The sequence below is a fragment of the Mytilus californianus genome, unplaced genomic scaffold (assembly GCF_021869535.1).
Source record: "Mytilus californianus isolate M0D057914Y unplaced genomic scaffold, xbMytCali1.0.p SCAF_1, whole genome shotgun sequence".
NCBI lineage: Eukaryota > Metazoa > Mollusca > Bivalvia > Mytilida > Mytilidae > Mytilus > Mytilus californianus.
In genome coordinates this window covers 94,052,501-94,069,535 of record NW_026262581.1, presented here as the reverse complement: position 1 = coordinate 94,069,535, position 17,035 = coordinate 94,052,501, and the positions used below count along the sequence as shown (strand labels likewise).

The following is a 17,035-nucleotide window of genomic DNA, read 5'->3' as shown; positions in this document are numbered from 1 at the left end:
GGATACCCTATTATACTGGTCATACACAAGTCATAACCATTTCTTCACTGACCACAATTATTCTCACAAAAACCATTTCAACATAAAACAGAAGAAATAAAACATTCATTGAAGAAAGCACTTAATTTACTTTTCTACCACCATACAATTTCAAAAATTTTCGATGGAAAGGGATTGAACTAATCTTTTTTTTGAAAACTTTATCATTGATTACGATGGGGGTTTAGAAGGCTCATTTTATGAGTAGCAAAACAATCATGGGGAAAAGTCACTTTTTAAAGACTTTTGTTTAGAATGGTGTATGGTAAACCTTCAACAAAGATAAACATGCAAGTAAAATTCCATCTAAAAAAGAAATTTAATTAAGCCTTGTAGGGAACAATTTAACAATGTGAAGTTGATAACAGGGACTCGTGTGATCTACTTCTTATGTGTTATAATAGCCTTTAATTCATCACAGAATCTATTCCAGTAACTGACTGGTTGAAGAACAGCAATTATAGGACTGTACCTCTGAAGTGTTTGGTTACTTCCTAGAGTTTTTTGACAAATGTGCATCTTGACCGTTTCTTTTAAATTTTATTTACAACTTATAAATTTCTGATACTGGTGTCCCTTCACTTCTCCAAAAGTTCATTCACAAATTATATGCAATAGACTTGTATCACAATTTATCAGAATTTCACCCAAAAAAAATGCCTTTAACTTTGTTTTAAAAAACTCTAAAGGATAAGTAAAATTAAATCAAACAATGTAAGTTAATGATCATACAGACCACATATTAAAGAGAATTTGAGTGTGAGGTAAAGGCAGCCTCTGGTGAGAGATGTCACTTTATATGGGTGGAGGCCTACCCTATCAAAATTCGTCCAACTTTGTTACTGCCAGTACTTACATATTTCTAAATTCCTATTAGACATTGTGACAGGGTCATCCATTTCAAAGGTCAGATTATAGAAAAGAGTGATATAGAACTGGAGGGAAGCTTCTGACAAACATAAAGGATTCACTTTGTCTTGTTTTAATGGTAAATACAAGGAAAGTTAAAGATCAGTAGCACTGAACACAGATCATTAAAATTTCATTTGGGTTAAAACAAACATTAAAAGCACCTTGATTGCCCACAAAAACACCTGATTTGCATGAAGAAAAAAATAGATTGCTTTTTTAATTTGAAAAAAGCATGACTTTTTTTCTTGGCAATTTATTCAGCTAGCATCCACTACCACTGCAATTATCACCTTTAAAATACCTGAACCTGTAATTACAGGATTTTAATATTGATTTCTTTATTAATTCATAGTTAAATACACATTCTTCAATCAAATCCTTGCAACCATGTTCGCTTTTATAGAATTGAAGAATAATTAATTTTCAAAATCAGCACGATATCTTGGAGTATTCAGGATTGGCTACCTCTAAAGTTTAAAAGGAAATATTTTTTCCATTCTTTTAAGTCTGAAAAATCCATATTGAACATAGAATTTGTAGATAAATTACAAGATTATTTCAATGTAATTAATGTTTGGTATGTTAACTGATATCAATAGCCAATATAAATATTTTTTAGATTTCATTTTGTAGATTTCATTAAAAATCATGCTCTACTAAACAAACAATAACATGAGGCTCCATGCAGTAAATACAGCTAGGCATATCACTATTTACAATGTTTTTTTTTTGTCTTAAATATTTCTGATTCCAGATTTTAAAGCACGTAGTTGATTTTTTAGTTTAAACATATCATATTCACTCAAAGCAAAAAGGATCAGACACAAGTAAAACATACTTATGAAGTCTTCTCCACAATATATATAACAATATAAATCAATATGAGCATGCATTATATAATATAAACAATATAAATATTATGTAATTAGTTATTGTGTCATTTATTTTCTAATGTCTTATTTCAAACAAGTAGAGCATTCGGTTTTTGCATATTGAAAACTTCTTTGTGGTTCAGGTGAAACATGTACATAGTAATTATTTTAGAGTTGGCTTTGTTGTTCTGCTTGCCTGCCTTTTTGCTCTTTGTATTGCTCTGTTTTTGGTGTTCTGCTTGCCTTCCTTTTTGCTTTTTGTATTGATCTGATTGCCTGCCTCTTTGCTCTTAGTATAAACCTAAGTTTTTGGTCTGTATGCCTGTTTCTGTGCTTTTTGTATATATCTGTTTTTGTTTATCTGTATCCGTTTTGTTTTTTTTAAGTATATATATATATAACATCTTCACACGCTTAAAACACATGTCTTATGTCTATCTCTAGATTCGCCTTACGTGACAAGGTAACACTACGACTATTGAAGTTATATTTTTATATAGCGGATGTGGTCGTGTGGTCTAGAGCACTGGACATGAGGCTAAGCGATTGGTGCTGTAGTGTATCAAAGGTGTGAGTTCGAATCCGTTGAGGGACAAAAATTTGTCAGCATAAAAGTCTAATTCTAACACTGTTGGGTGTAATTTTCAGACTTATATATATATATATATATATATATACATCTGTTGTTCTGAATGAGTTACTTTACTTTTGATGTGTTTAATTTGATAATGTCCTCTACATTTTGATTCTTTAAGATATGTGTATACCAACAACTGATACAATCAGAGCCTACTGTACTGAGACAATTTTGCTTTGAAATAGAATTATTCAAAAATTATAAAATATTTTTGAAATTTCTGAAAACACCTCCATCCCCTTTCAAAATTGTCATCTTATATTACTTGTTACCATTGTCTAGAATTACTTGGAAAAAAAAACATTTTAAAAAGAAAAAATAACTGATAAAATATTAATACTGAGTAAAGATAAAAAAAAATGTTTACTTCCATGTTCTTGTATCAATCTCTTTTTTAACAAATGTATTATTTCTTTTAAATTTAAATCATTTGTAAATTATCTCACAGCTTTCTAGGCAAAGAAACAATTTCATCAATTCCTGCTCTTGATGTAAATATACCTTTATTATCTCCTTAAATGTCTTCCAGTCTTTCTCGTTATCTAAGTTCAAACCAATATGCCCAGATGGCCTTTGTTTTATTTCTAAAAGTGGCATTTTTCCATGGAATAATCCTTAAACAAATTTAAAATTCAAATTACCTAAATTATTGGACAATAAATTTTACAATAGAGTACTTTATTTTGAATTTCATCCCAGCAGAATATTGCTTCTGCAATAAATTTGACTTCCATCCAAACAGAATATTATGGTTTATAAATTTCTTGAGAAATCCAATTACTAATGTTGATTTGAATTTAAACCATCCCAGCACAATCATTCAACTAAAATTATGACAGTTCAGAAAACACAAAATTAAAGCTTGAGTTTCTCCAGCTGTGTCCAAAACAAAGAAAAAAAGCAAATCCTGTAAAAAATGCTGGAAATTACACATTTTGCAATTAATCATTTTGGATTTTTTCTATGGGTTTCCCTGTCTTACAAATGGTTCTAGACTATCATTGTATATCTTAAGTCTTGTACAAGACAATATATATCCCCAGACATATACAGACATTTTTCCTTGTTTGGGATGTAAGGTTAAGCTAGTTCTTCGATTTTTAGTCTCTTTACTGCATGTAGACTTAAAAAAAATGGAACAATCTAGCTAGTTCAAAGCATGCTACGTTACACAGGAACTACTTTTCAGTATCCTCCTAGCACCTGTACCCAGAGATAATGGATATTCATTTGTTGTTGTTCTTTAAATATGCATTAACACCATTTCTCTCTTAGTTTTCATACAAACATATCTCATCTTAAAGACAATCCCAGTGGGGAATGAAGGGTAACAATGCTGTCTAATTGATGTTTAAAATTTTTTTTTTTAAGTTTGGCTATGAGCATTTTTCATTAATGACACTTCCAGTGCAGGTTGTTGTCTCTTTGATGGCATTTACATCATTCCTTTTTTTTTGGCTTATAAAAAAATTCTCATAGATGAAGAGTTCATTCAGAGGACTTCAAAATTGTGGAGCATAGAAATTTTTCCCATAAAACAAATTAAACATTATAAATTCCAAGAATCCACATCCACATTTTCCTATATTTCTTCTACTGTCATTCTTCATGAAGTTGTTTAATTTCCAAAACATCTGACCAACTCAAAATCTGTTTAATTGACATTGAGCAATATGGCCAACTGAAACCTTGAACTGTAAATTTATTTATTTAACTAGTCTATTAAACCTAACTTTTCTAAGGAAATCAAACAGATCTGAAGAGTTATCTTGGGCTATTTTTAATGTAACCATTGAAACAGGGCCTTTGGAAAAGTACAGACCTCAGGTCTATAGGCTGAACAATTCAGAGCACTCGTTGCCAAAATAACACAAGGAACTCAGAAACTGAATAAAACTAGAATCAGGTGATGTAGTGAAAACATACACCACTAACAAAAGTAACTGATACTGAATAGAACTAGAATTAGGTCATGTGATAACAGATACCACTAACAAAAGTAACTGATAATGATTAGAACTAGAATCAAGTCATGTGATTACAGATACCACTAACAAAAGTAACTGATACTGAATAGAACTAGAATCAAGTCATGTGATAACAGATAACACTATCAAAAATAACTGATAATGATTAGAACTAGAATCTGATACTGAATAGAACTAGTCAGGTGATATGATTACAGATACCACTAACACAAGTAACTATAACTGAATAGAACTAGAGTCAGGTGATGTGATAGCAGATACCAACACAAGTAACTAATACTGGATAGAACTAGAATCAGGTGATGTGATTACAGATACCACTAATTCAAGTAATTGATGCTGGATGGAACTAGAATCAGGTGATGTGATTACAGATACCACTACTTAAAGTAACTGATACATAATATAACTAGAATCAGGTGATGTGATAACAGATACCACTAACACAAGGAACTGATTCTGAATAGAACTAGAATCAGGTGATGTGATACTACTAACAAAAGTAACTAGTACTGGATAGAACTAGAGTCAGGTGATGTGATAACAGATACCACTAACAAAAGTAACTGATTCTGGATAGAACTAGAGTCAGGTGATGTGATAACAGATACCACTAACAAAAGTAACTAATACTGGATAGAACTAGAGAATACAGCTAGAATCCAGTGATGTGATAACAGATACCACTAACAAAAGTAACTAATACTGGATAGAACTAGTCAGGTGATGTGATTACAGATACCACTAATTCAAGTAATTGATGCTGGATGGAACTAGAATCAGGTGATGTGATTACAGATACCACTACTTAAAGTAACTGATACATAATATAACTAGAATCAGGTGATGTGATAACAGATACCACTAACACAAGTAACTGATTCTGGATAGAACTAGAGTCAGGTGATGTGATAACAGATACCACTAACAAAAGTAACTAATACTGGATAGAACTAGAGAATACAGCTAGAATCCAGTGATGTGATAACAGATACCACTAACAAAAGTAACTAATACTGGATAGAACTAGTCAGGTGATGTGATTACAGATACCACTAACACAAGAAACTGTAACTGAATAGAACTAGAGTCAGATTATGTGAAAACAGATATCACTAACAAAGTAACTGATACTGAATAAAACTAGAGTCAGGTGATGTGATTACAGATACCACTAACACAAGTAACTGATACTGGATAGAACTAGAATCAGGTGATGTGAATACAGATACCACTACTTCAAGTAACAGATATATAATAGAACTAGAATCAGGTTATGTGATAACAGATATCACTAAAACAAGTAACTGATACTGAATAGAACTAGTCAGGTGATGTGATTACAGATACCACTAACACAAGTAACTGATACCTAATAGAACTAGAATCAGGTGATGTGATAACAGATACCACTAACACAAGTAACTGATACTGAATAGAACTAGAATCAGGTGATGTGATAACATATACCCAAGTTTGCATTCAGTAAAATTGTCAATGAGACAGCAATCAACTACACAAATAATCAAAAGACATTCAGAGGTCAACATACAGTATTCAACAATAAACATATGTCTGTTCAATATGGCAAGTGCCCTAAATGGCACTGATCCTAGAAAACTTGTAAATAAATTCAATAGAAATTATCAAAGATCTGCCATCAACAGGTTTTAAGTTTGCTTTTAACACAAAAACAGATGTCTCCCCTGTTCCCATCTGTCTGAAGTACCGAGGATAGTAAATATAAATAAAAAATCTGACCTCCATAAAACTTCACATGTGATAAAGATTAATTAAATTTTGCTAAGTTTCCAATGTAAACTGCAGGTGATTTGTGTGGACAGCATTTCTCATATGTAAAAAGGCATGGATAACCATTAATCAATTTGATCAAAAATGAATATGGAGGTGCACAACTACAAGTGGTGTGAACTCTGAACTTTTTTTCAATTTCTGATAACTGAAGGTGAATTTGCATATTAAGGGAGACAATGTGTTAGTGTCAACAAGTTTTACTCTGCTTTGTACCAGACAAACATATTGACTTCAAATGATAACTCAACAGTTATCTGTTCACAGGAGGACACAGGAGGACATGTCACCTCAACCAGACACAACTTTCTGATTTCCCACAGACCAGTTCTTGCTCTAACATCTAATGATGCTTGCTTACAGGAAAAGCTGCAATGAACTATTATTTGGTCTGAACACAAAACCTTCTGCATACAAGGGGAGCATGCTAACATGAAACATCCAAGCAGATTTTTCAATAATAAAGGATAATTCTTTAAAAGTACAGTAAAATAGCAGAACACAATAGGTCTAGATTTTCAATCAAGTCAGCAAATTTAGATGCAGAAATGCAATTTACCAATTAAGAGTTTTCATTTAAATAAAGTTATGTGATTTTATATTAAAGTTACTAATAATTTTATAAAGGTAGAGTATTTTTGTATCAAGGGGAGGTCACTCAGAAAATATATAATTCATTTAGGAATCTACATATAATTTTTTTATTTCTATTTTATGTTATAGCAGGAATCAATTTACAGTGACCCCATTTTTCATATTTTATAGTTTTGATATTCTGAAAGCATTCTATAACAGCTATCTTCTCATTATCTTATTTTAAAATTCTCTCATTTAGTTTAACTTCTATCCACATAATGATGCTTTTAGTCTGTAGAATCCATAAAAATGTATTATTTTTTCACAACCTGTAGCTTGAAAACAAGCTAATGGTGACCAATCATTTTCATTATATGGATGAACATATCACATTCTTGCAAAGTTATGAAAAAATTGTATCATTTTTTATTTATACTCCATTACTACATCAACTTGTATTTACAGCATAAACCACTTATGTGTTAACCAATTTCCATATAACTTTTCTTTTTCTATTTTATGTTTTCAAGACATTTAAAAAATGTCAAGTGTTGAAACCAATGTTCCTCGTGTCAATCTTAGCTAAAGGAAAGGTTAATTACCTAAATTGAGCTCTGTCACCTTAAAAGCAATGTTGAGTAAAATAACTCTTGGTGAAATTAAACTATATCTGATCAGTTGCATGAAAAGTTGTTAAAACATGTACAGATTATGGTGTAATAGTACATGACATGATAAAAAGTTTTGAAAATTCTAATAACCTGGAATCCTGTCTCACTGCTTGTCAGTAGACCCTAGAGGAATAAAGGGACATGTTAGATGGATTTAAGAATGATGCATAACATTAATTCTTGTCATATGAAGGAAAATGTCTACTTATCCATGAACTTGTTGACATTCACTTTAAAATTCATGCTGAATTCTTAAGCCAAAAGTAGTATAAACACAAAATGTCAAAGAGCACACTTGTATACCTCTGACTATGTAAAGCATGGACATTAAAATGTCAAGAACATTTTGTCTTTGCAAAGTCAATAAAGAAACTGGGAGTATGAGACAATTAGACAGCAAACCAACAAGGTTTGTGATCTCATTATGGATAAACTATGGATCAACATTTAAAATGGACTCCAAGCTGTTAATGTTGCTACCTTATGGTGGATGCACTATTTACATTAAATTTTGCATGGTTTTCTGTGAGACAAGCTCTTAAATTGAATCATAGTGTAAAATGTTTCTAATGACCTTTCTGCTCTTCAAATTGATCTTCCAAATTTCTGGAAAAAAAGGCATTATAACTGACAGACAAAAAGTAAGTTCTTTCATCGTGTCTTATTACTATTAGTACATTACATTAATTTAACCAATATTTCTTGTTTTTCTTTCATCAAAAGACTTTTTAAAACACAATTACTCATATGATGAAAAGATATTTATTAAATCCTTCAAAACTAAATTTCAAACAAATTTCAAAAAAGGTTTTTTGTGTTTGAAGTGAAATCAACCCCTGTGGTCATTAAAACTAAACATATTTTTGTTGTTTTATATAAATTTATCTCGCTTTGAAAATTTACTTAAAATTCTTTTGAGGTTTGAAGATAAGAGAAATGTGGATCTTTGCTACTTAAATCTGTTTGCTGAATTAATTTTGTTAGTCTTCCTAAACCCTTTGAGATGTAAAATGTTAAATGTTGCAAAAAGAAAATGTATAAATGGACTTACAGAAAGTCAAAAGAATAGTTGTGTTAATTGATAAAACATGAAGCAATTTGTTTTTGGTGGAATCCCTTGCAGAGTGATTGGAAACTTCAATACTAAAATAAATTGTAAATAAAACTTTCTAATAGCTATACTCAAAATAATATCAATTGACTTCAGTAAGGGATTAATGGTATGAATTAATGTCCAAACAAAAATGATGGTTTATTCGGACTCACTTTATTTCCATAAGCATGCTTCTATAATTCTGTAATTGTTACCCAACTATCTTTTAGTAGTTTTATCAAAATATTATCCAAAAGCAAAAGCAAATTGCTAATTATCATAGTTAATTACACAATATCAAAGTGAGACCAATAAAAGCAACAGTGATATTCCTTAATCTTACAAAAATTGCATAAGAAATAATTGTGCATTGGAGTTCAAATGAAATGTAGGTCACAATGATTTACTTTTGTTCAAAATTTCCCTAATACCACAGACAAATTCCTCATTTAATGATCCTAAGGACTAACAAAAGCAGTAACTTCATCAACTAAAACACTGAATACTGGAGATCTCATTTGTTACAATGCTGTAGCCAATTTTATTAAATAGGGATAGTTGAATTTAATGACACAAGAAATTTAAATATCAGAAATTTTATACATTCCAAAAACTTGCACATATATATTCACATCAAGTGCATATACAACTTTATCAATTCAGTACTGATTCTTAGCTATGAAGGACTAGCTTAAACCATGGTTAATGATAACAAAAAATTCGTAAGGGTTCCGCGGAACCCAGTGTCTCGCCTACTTTTGCTGTTAATCGCAGGCTCAACAAAAATGAGAAAAAAAATTAATAAAAATATTCCTCTCTATACTATCTTTTGATTGTAAGTAGCTTCTGTCCAAGTTTGGTAAAAATCCAGGATAATTTATGAATCTAATAAATGTTTTAAAAACTTAAACTGCAGAATGTATGTAATGTTGACTGGAAGAAAAACTAAGTCCATTTATAAGTAAAATACGGAAAAAATGGAACAAAATTTTATCAAAATTCCCTTCTAGATACTAGCTTTTGATCATAAACAAGCTTCTTTCCAAGTTTGGTAGAAATCCAGGATAGTTTAAGAAAGTTGTTAAAATTTTAAAAACTTTAACCACAGAGTGAATGTAATGTTAACTGGCAGAAAAACTAAGTCCATTTATAAGTAAAATTTGGAAAAAATGTAATTTTTTTTTTCACAAAATTTACTTTTGAATATAATCTTATGATCATAAACAAGCTTCTGTCTAAGTTTGGAAGAAATCCAGGATAGTTTAAGAAAGTTGTTAAAATTTTAAAAACTTTAACCACAGAGTGAATGTAATGTTAACTGGCAGAAAAACTAAGTCCATTTATAAGTAAAATACGGAAAAAATGGAATTTTTTTTTTACAAAATTTACTTCTGGATACTATCTTATGACCATAAACAAGCTTCTTTCCAAGTTTGGTAGAAATCCAGGATAGTTTAAGAAAGTTGTTAAAATTTTAAAAACTTTAACCACAGAGTGAATGTAATGTTAACTGGCAGAAAAACTAAGTCCATTTATAAGTAAAATTTGGAAAAAATGGAATTTTTTTTTTCACAAAATTTACTTTTGAATATAATCTTATGATCATAAACAAGCTTCTGTCTAAGTTTGGTAGAAATCCAGGATAGTTTAAGAAAGTTATTAAAATTTCAAAAACTTTAACCACAGAGTGAATATTTGTGGACGCCGCCGACGCCGACGGAATGTAGGATCGCTATGTCTCGCTTTTTCGATAAAAGTCGATGGCTCGACAAAAACACATATAAAATCATTGTTTTCAGGGGAATTAACTCCAATAATGCTTTATTGCTAACATGTAGAGAACATATCAAACAAGCATTCTGAGAGTGTTGCATGGCAATACATAGTCCCTTACCGGTTAAATATTCATTGCACTGGAACAAAATGCTAACTTGATCTATAACTTGTCATGGTGTAAACAATATAACAAATATCAAGTCAATATCTTCAAGCATGACGGAAAAAAAATGTAGGAAAACTGATTATCTAAGTGAATTTTCTAAGTCCAAGGACCATAACTCTGCACAAAATCATCAGACCGGAACAAAATTTAAACCTGATCTGTAACTTGTCATGATAAAACTATACACAAATTATCGGTTCAATATATTTAAGCATGACGAAAAAAAGTGTGAAAAACTCATTGAGTGAACTTTTCTAAGTTCAAGGACCATAACTCTGCACAAAATCATCAGACCGGAACAAAATTCGAGCTTAATTTGTAACTTGTCATGATAAAACAATACACCAAATATCACATCAATATCTTCAAGCACGAAGAAAAAAAGAGTGGAAAACTGATTTGCCGGACAGACGGATGGACAGACAGACAGACGGAGTGCAAACCTAATGTCCCCTTCGACTTCGTCAGTAGGGGACTAATAAAAGATAAAGAGAAACTCCACCTAGGTAAATTATCTTAAATAAAAGGAAATTGATTTTTCCCCAACAAGGCCTTATTTGAAATATAATGAATGAGAATAAACTTCACATTTAACTTTGATACATATAGGGGTTTCATTCCACCAAGCATCACTTGTTGAACTTTAGTTCATAGGCTTAATAAAGGGGGATAAACTCCACCAAGGATCACTTGTTGAAATATAGTGTACAGATTAAATAAAGGGAAATAGACTCCACCAATGACCACTTGTTGAAATGTAGTGAACAGATTAAATAAAGGGGAATTAACTCCACCAAGGATCAATTGCTGAAATGTTGTGAAAGATTAAATAAAGAACTCATTCTCATACATCATTCATTTTCTCTATCAATTTTTTTTACATTGTAACCGAAAGGAAACTTAATTTGGCAGAGTCTAGTCATCCAGTTATTTTTTCTCCAATGCAATTTAGAAGCTAGCCATTAAATCTTAACACTAACTCTGTAATTAAGTTTATATCTCATCTCCCCTTTTTTTAACATTACTTGCTATTAGATATCCGAAGTATTTATCGATACAATGAAAATGATATGTTTTCCATGCATGATTTAAGTCTTTTATGTTTTTTCCATAAAATTGCACAGAATTTTGGCAGATAATCTTAATTTCATAATTGGCATGATTCATATACATATTTTTTTCTAAAGGGGAAGCCTCATATTTTTTGGTCAATGAAATAATTTTAATGGTAAATGCAGCATATTTGTGAATTACTGACATTTTGTAAAATTAATTATATTTGTGGTAATTTCATAATTTTGTAAACAGATTATATTAATTTGACTCCATTGTTTCAGCATAAATGAATGATTCATTCATCAATATAATCTAAATTCCAACATTTGTGACAGAGCAATTTTGTACTCTAACTTTGTCTAATTAACATACTTCAATAATTAACATTCATATGCATCCATGCTTTGTTTTAATTACAAGTTCACAAAATTTTTGTGTAAAAAATATAATCACTGTAAGAATATATCATTAGATCTATATAAACATACATCTCTGAAAAGTAAATGAACTATTTTGTGTCATAAGCACATATTCAATATGAAAATTTTAGCACCTAACACCATTGTCAAATTAAAAAAAAAACCATTACTATATCAGATCCAGGATACGATTTCAAAGCATTCCATTCTTTTAGAAATAATCTACAATGTACAAGGCATAACATCTTTTTTTTTAAAAAGATACTCCAATTAGTTTTAATCAAGTCTAACTAGTATTTTGTTTTCGTACCAGCATGGGTTCAAACCATTATCTAATTCCCCCCATCATTCAAATGAAGTTTTTTTTAATCTATAAAGATGTCAATAGAAATCATCATATTAATTGTCTGTTAAACTAGTAGAAAGTATTTTTTAACAAAACTCATTCATTATTCAAATTGACATTTATCCTTCATCACATCAAGTTCACACTGATTTCAACTTTTGATCTCCTCACACCTTTCTGATAGAAAATGATCTTGTAAATGTAATAAATCTTTCCATTACTTACTACTTACTCCATTTTAACCATGATTTACTTCCAAGTTAATATATCAATCTTCTTACTAAATCCATGTTCTAATGAATTTCAAAATTAGACACCATCTTTAATTTAAACAAAAAAAGAGAGATTGATAATCGACAGTGTTCTTGGTTTGTTAGAAAGTGGAAATAAAACTGGCTTTGGCCACTTTGAAAAAAGACCACTCGGACTCATCTCTAAAGCCCTTAGATTTTTTTTATTTTGATAAATGCTTGATTGCCATTGAGACACCTATCCACAAGAGAGACCAAAGGACATGGATGAAAAACTTGTCTAAAGGACTTCTTGCATTTTTGTTATACCATTCAATTACAAGCTTTATAATGAATAAAATAATACTGGGGTGTACACCAATGAGACAGCAACCCAACAACACACAACAAATCTAAAATATATCTACAGGTCAATGTAGTCTTCAACAATAGACAGGTGTCTATACATTTAGAGGTCGACATAGTCTTCAACAATATACAGGTGTCTATACATTTAGAGGTCGACATAGTCTTCAACAATATACAGGTGTCTATACATTTAGAGGTCAACATAGTCTTCAAAATTATACAGGTGTCTATACATTTAGAGGTCGACATAGTCTTCAACAATAGACAGGTGTCTATATATTTAGAGGTCGACATAGTCTTCAACAATATACAGGTGTCTATACATTTAGAGGTCAACATAGTCTTTAACAATAGACAGGTGTCTATATATTTAGAGGTCGACATAGTCTTCAACAATATACAGGTGTCTATACATTTAGAGGTTGACATAGTCTTCAACAATATACAGGTGTCTATACATTTAGAGGTCGACATAGTCTTCAACAATATACAGGTGTCTATACATTTAGAGGTCGACATAGTCATCAACAATATACAGGTGTCTATACATTTAGAGGTCGACATAGTCTTCAACAATATACAGGTGTCTATACATTTAGAGGTCGACATAGTCTTCAACAATATACAGGTGTCTATACATTTAGAGGTCGACATAGTCTTCAACAATATACAGGTGTCTATACATTTAGAGGTCGACATAGTCTTCAACTATACAATATGTCAAACTCTTAGAGTGCATTTGTTTCTAACCCGAAATTTTGTCATTGATGACTATCGTTTAGTAAACGTTAAGCTGCTAGAAACAAATACATCGTTTAATGACCTTTATCGACCCCGCGTAGTGAGACAGAAATAGATTACATACACATACTGTAAACAAACAGGTAAAAGTGAGGGGAATAAATGACCAGGAGTTTGCGAAAACAACACATGCTTGTAATTATTTAAACGACAGTTGCAGAAACAAATGCATCGTTTATACATCTCAACGATAAACGATCAACGACTACGCGACTTTTTTGTGTGTACATCCTTTATGTGAACGATGTCAACGTTGACCCAAAATTGTAGAAACAAATGGATTAAACGACTACGCGCGTAATCGTTTACATCGTTTAGGTTAGAAACAAATGCGCTCTAAATCTACTGGACTCTAGAAAAGAATTATTACATATAAGTGACTACCATAGATCTATCATCAGTACCAATTCTCCAAATGATAAAATACAGTAACATATATCAAACGGCAACAACTGATAAGTTTCATGAAACTGAGTCTTACAATTGACTACCATGTAAAAATTTTATGTCAAACTTTGAATTCTCACTAATAAAGTTCCCAAAGTAAACATTTTTTTATCTGTGAAGCATTATTGAGGTCGACTCAGAAAACAGTTAAACTCTCTAAATACTTTTTTTAATCTCAAAAAGTTCAACCTCTGCTCTGTATATATTTTAATATATCAGGCAAAATAAATCCTTAGAACATATTTTGAATTAGCTCAATATGTCTATTAATATCTTTAAATCATAAATATGTGGTCAGTCTCTAGTACTTTGAAATTTCAATTGAATATCAGAGTGCAATTATACCTGAAAGTTGGTATTCCAACAAATTATCTTTCCTGATGAAAATGTCAATTGTGGAAAAAAACAATTTCAAGTCCATTGACCTTCTATGTCCAGACATCCGGAGTTGTTCATCCTATCTTCAAAGTTTTAATCTAAACCTGACAAGAAAGTAGTGGACATAACTTTGTAATTTGACTTTTACAATGTGACAACACCAATGCCCTGTCTTGGACAACAATAAATCTCTTCAAATATTTATAAGTCACAGAAGATGCTATGCCTTTATTATTTTAAGGGTATTGCCAATAAACTTCACTTTGCTAGAATGAAGGAAAAAATTGATTATTATTGAAGGCCGCTGGTCAGCTTGTGATTAAATTTGTTGTGCTTTATGATCACGCTAAATACGATGCTTTTCAATCATAATAAAACTAGAATTGATTTTTTTCCAAATTTGACATTGGAAGCTACGGCCAAGTCATGAAAAAATTGAATTGTTATTTCACATCATCTTGTATATAATCAAAACTGACCATGTGAAAAAATGCAATTTCACTGAAAATGACAACCTGTTTGTGTTAGTTAGGATCCTTAATTTACCATACATGGCTAAAATCTTATCAGTGGTCAAATTTACACTTTTATTTGCAGACACATTTTTCAACATAGTAAAGCAAAATCTATATATTCAAAAGCCTAAAACAAAAGCAATCTTCACCTCATTACATATCTGCATCAACATAGCTATAGTATAATGCCAAACCATTTCACAGGAGTGTAAATTGAAACTTACCTCTCAATTTTATAGCTGTATATGCAACCTGGCCTAAACCCCTACACCTGACCAATGAAATCTATACACAAGAGATGACTTAAAATTTACCATTAAGAACCCTTGTTCAGTAGCTTCCTTGTAAGCAGAAACCTTCATTCTAGATAATACTGATAGGAAACACAAGCTTTGGATTATTATATCAACTGGGAGATGAATCATTTCATATACAAAAACATTGTAACAATTAAATATGCATTAATTCACTAATTTGTGATAGAGTATCAATCCACCAATATGTGACAGAGTATCAATCCATCAATATGTGATAGAGTATCAATCTACCAATATGCCAGAAAATATCCATCCACCAATATATGATAGAGTATCAATCCACCAATATGTAATAGAATATCAATCTACCAATATGTGATAGAATAAAGACACCAATATGTGATAGAGTATCAATCCATCAATATGTGAGAGAATAAAGACACCAATATGTGATAGAATATCAATCTACCATTGTGTGATAAAATAAAGACATCAATATGTGATAAGAATATCAATCCACCAATATGTGATAGAATAAAGACACCAATATGTGATAGAATATCAATCCACCAATGTGATAGAATAAAGACACCAATATGTGACAGAATATCAATCCATCAATATATGATAAGAATATCAATCCACCAAATATGGGATAGAGGATCAATCTACCAATATTTGATAGAATAAGAAACCAATATGTGAAAGAATATCAATCCATCAAAATGTGAGGGAATATCAATCCACCAATGTGTGATAAGAATATCAATCCACCAATATGTGATAGAATGTCAATCCACCAATATGTGATAGAATATTAATCCATCAATATGTGATAGAATAAAGACACAAATATGTGATAGAATAAAGACACCAATATGTAAGAGAATATCAATCCACCAATATGTGAGAGAATAAAGACACCAATATGTGATTAGAATATTAATCCACCAATATGTGATAGAATAAAGACACCAATATGTGAGAGAATAAAGACACCTATATGTGATAAGAATATCAATCCACCAATATGTGATAGTATACAGACACCAATATGTGATAGAATAAAGACACCAATATGTGAGAGAATATCAATCCACCAATATGTGATAGAATAAAGACACCAATATGTGATTAGAATATTAATCCACCAATATGTGATAGAATGAAGACACCAATATGTGAGAGAATAAAGACACCAATATGTGATAAGAATATCAATCCACCAATATGTGATAAAATAAAGACACCAATATGTAAGAGAATAAAGACACCAATATGTGAGAGAATATCAATCCACCAATATGTGAGAGAATATCAATCTACCAATATGTGATAGAATATCAATCTACCAATATGTGATAGAATAAAGACACCAATATGCGAGATAATAAAGACACCAATATGTGATAGAATAAAGACACCAATATGTGAAACAATATGTGAGAGAATATCAATCCACCAATATGTGATAGAAAAAAGACAACAATATGTGATAAGAATATCAATCCAATAATACATAAGAGTCTCAATCTATCTGAAGCTAAATAAAGTACTGTAAATTCAGAAATTATTTCTATGTTTTTATTAATACAAAAAATGCGACTATTTAGAATCGCAATAATAAGCACTCACATTCTGGTATCTCATACATATAGTATGTATCTTCTCCGAA

At 30.8% G+C, this 17,035-nt stretch overlaps 1 protein-coding gene across 6 annotated transcripts in view; it reads right to left on the bottom strand.

Moving 5' to 3' along the window:
• The window catches only part of LOC127710341 (myb-like protein X), a 126,301-nt gene that overhangs the window by 85,187 nt on the left and 24,079 nt on the right, over nt 1–17,035 (bottom strand). For 2 of the 6 annotated variants that reach the window (XM_052216152.1, XM_052216156.1), the window contains one exon: nt 2,962–3,074. The exons of the other annotated variants lie outside the window; for them this stretch is intronic. The gene's annotated coding sequence lies outside the window, so the exon portion shown is untranslated. The remainder of the gene's footprint in view (nt 1–2,961; nt 3,075–17,035) is intronic. 6 annotated transcript variants of the gene reach the window in all.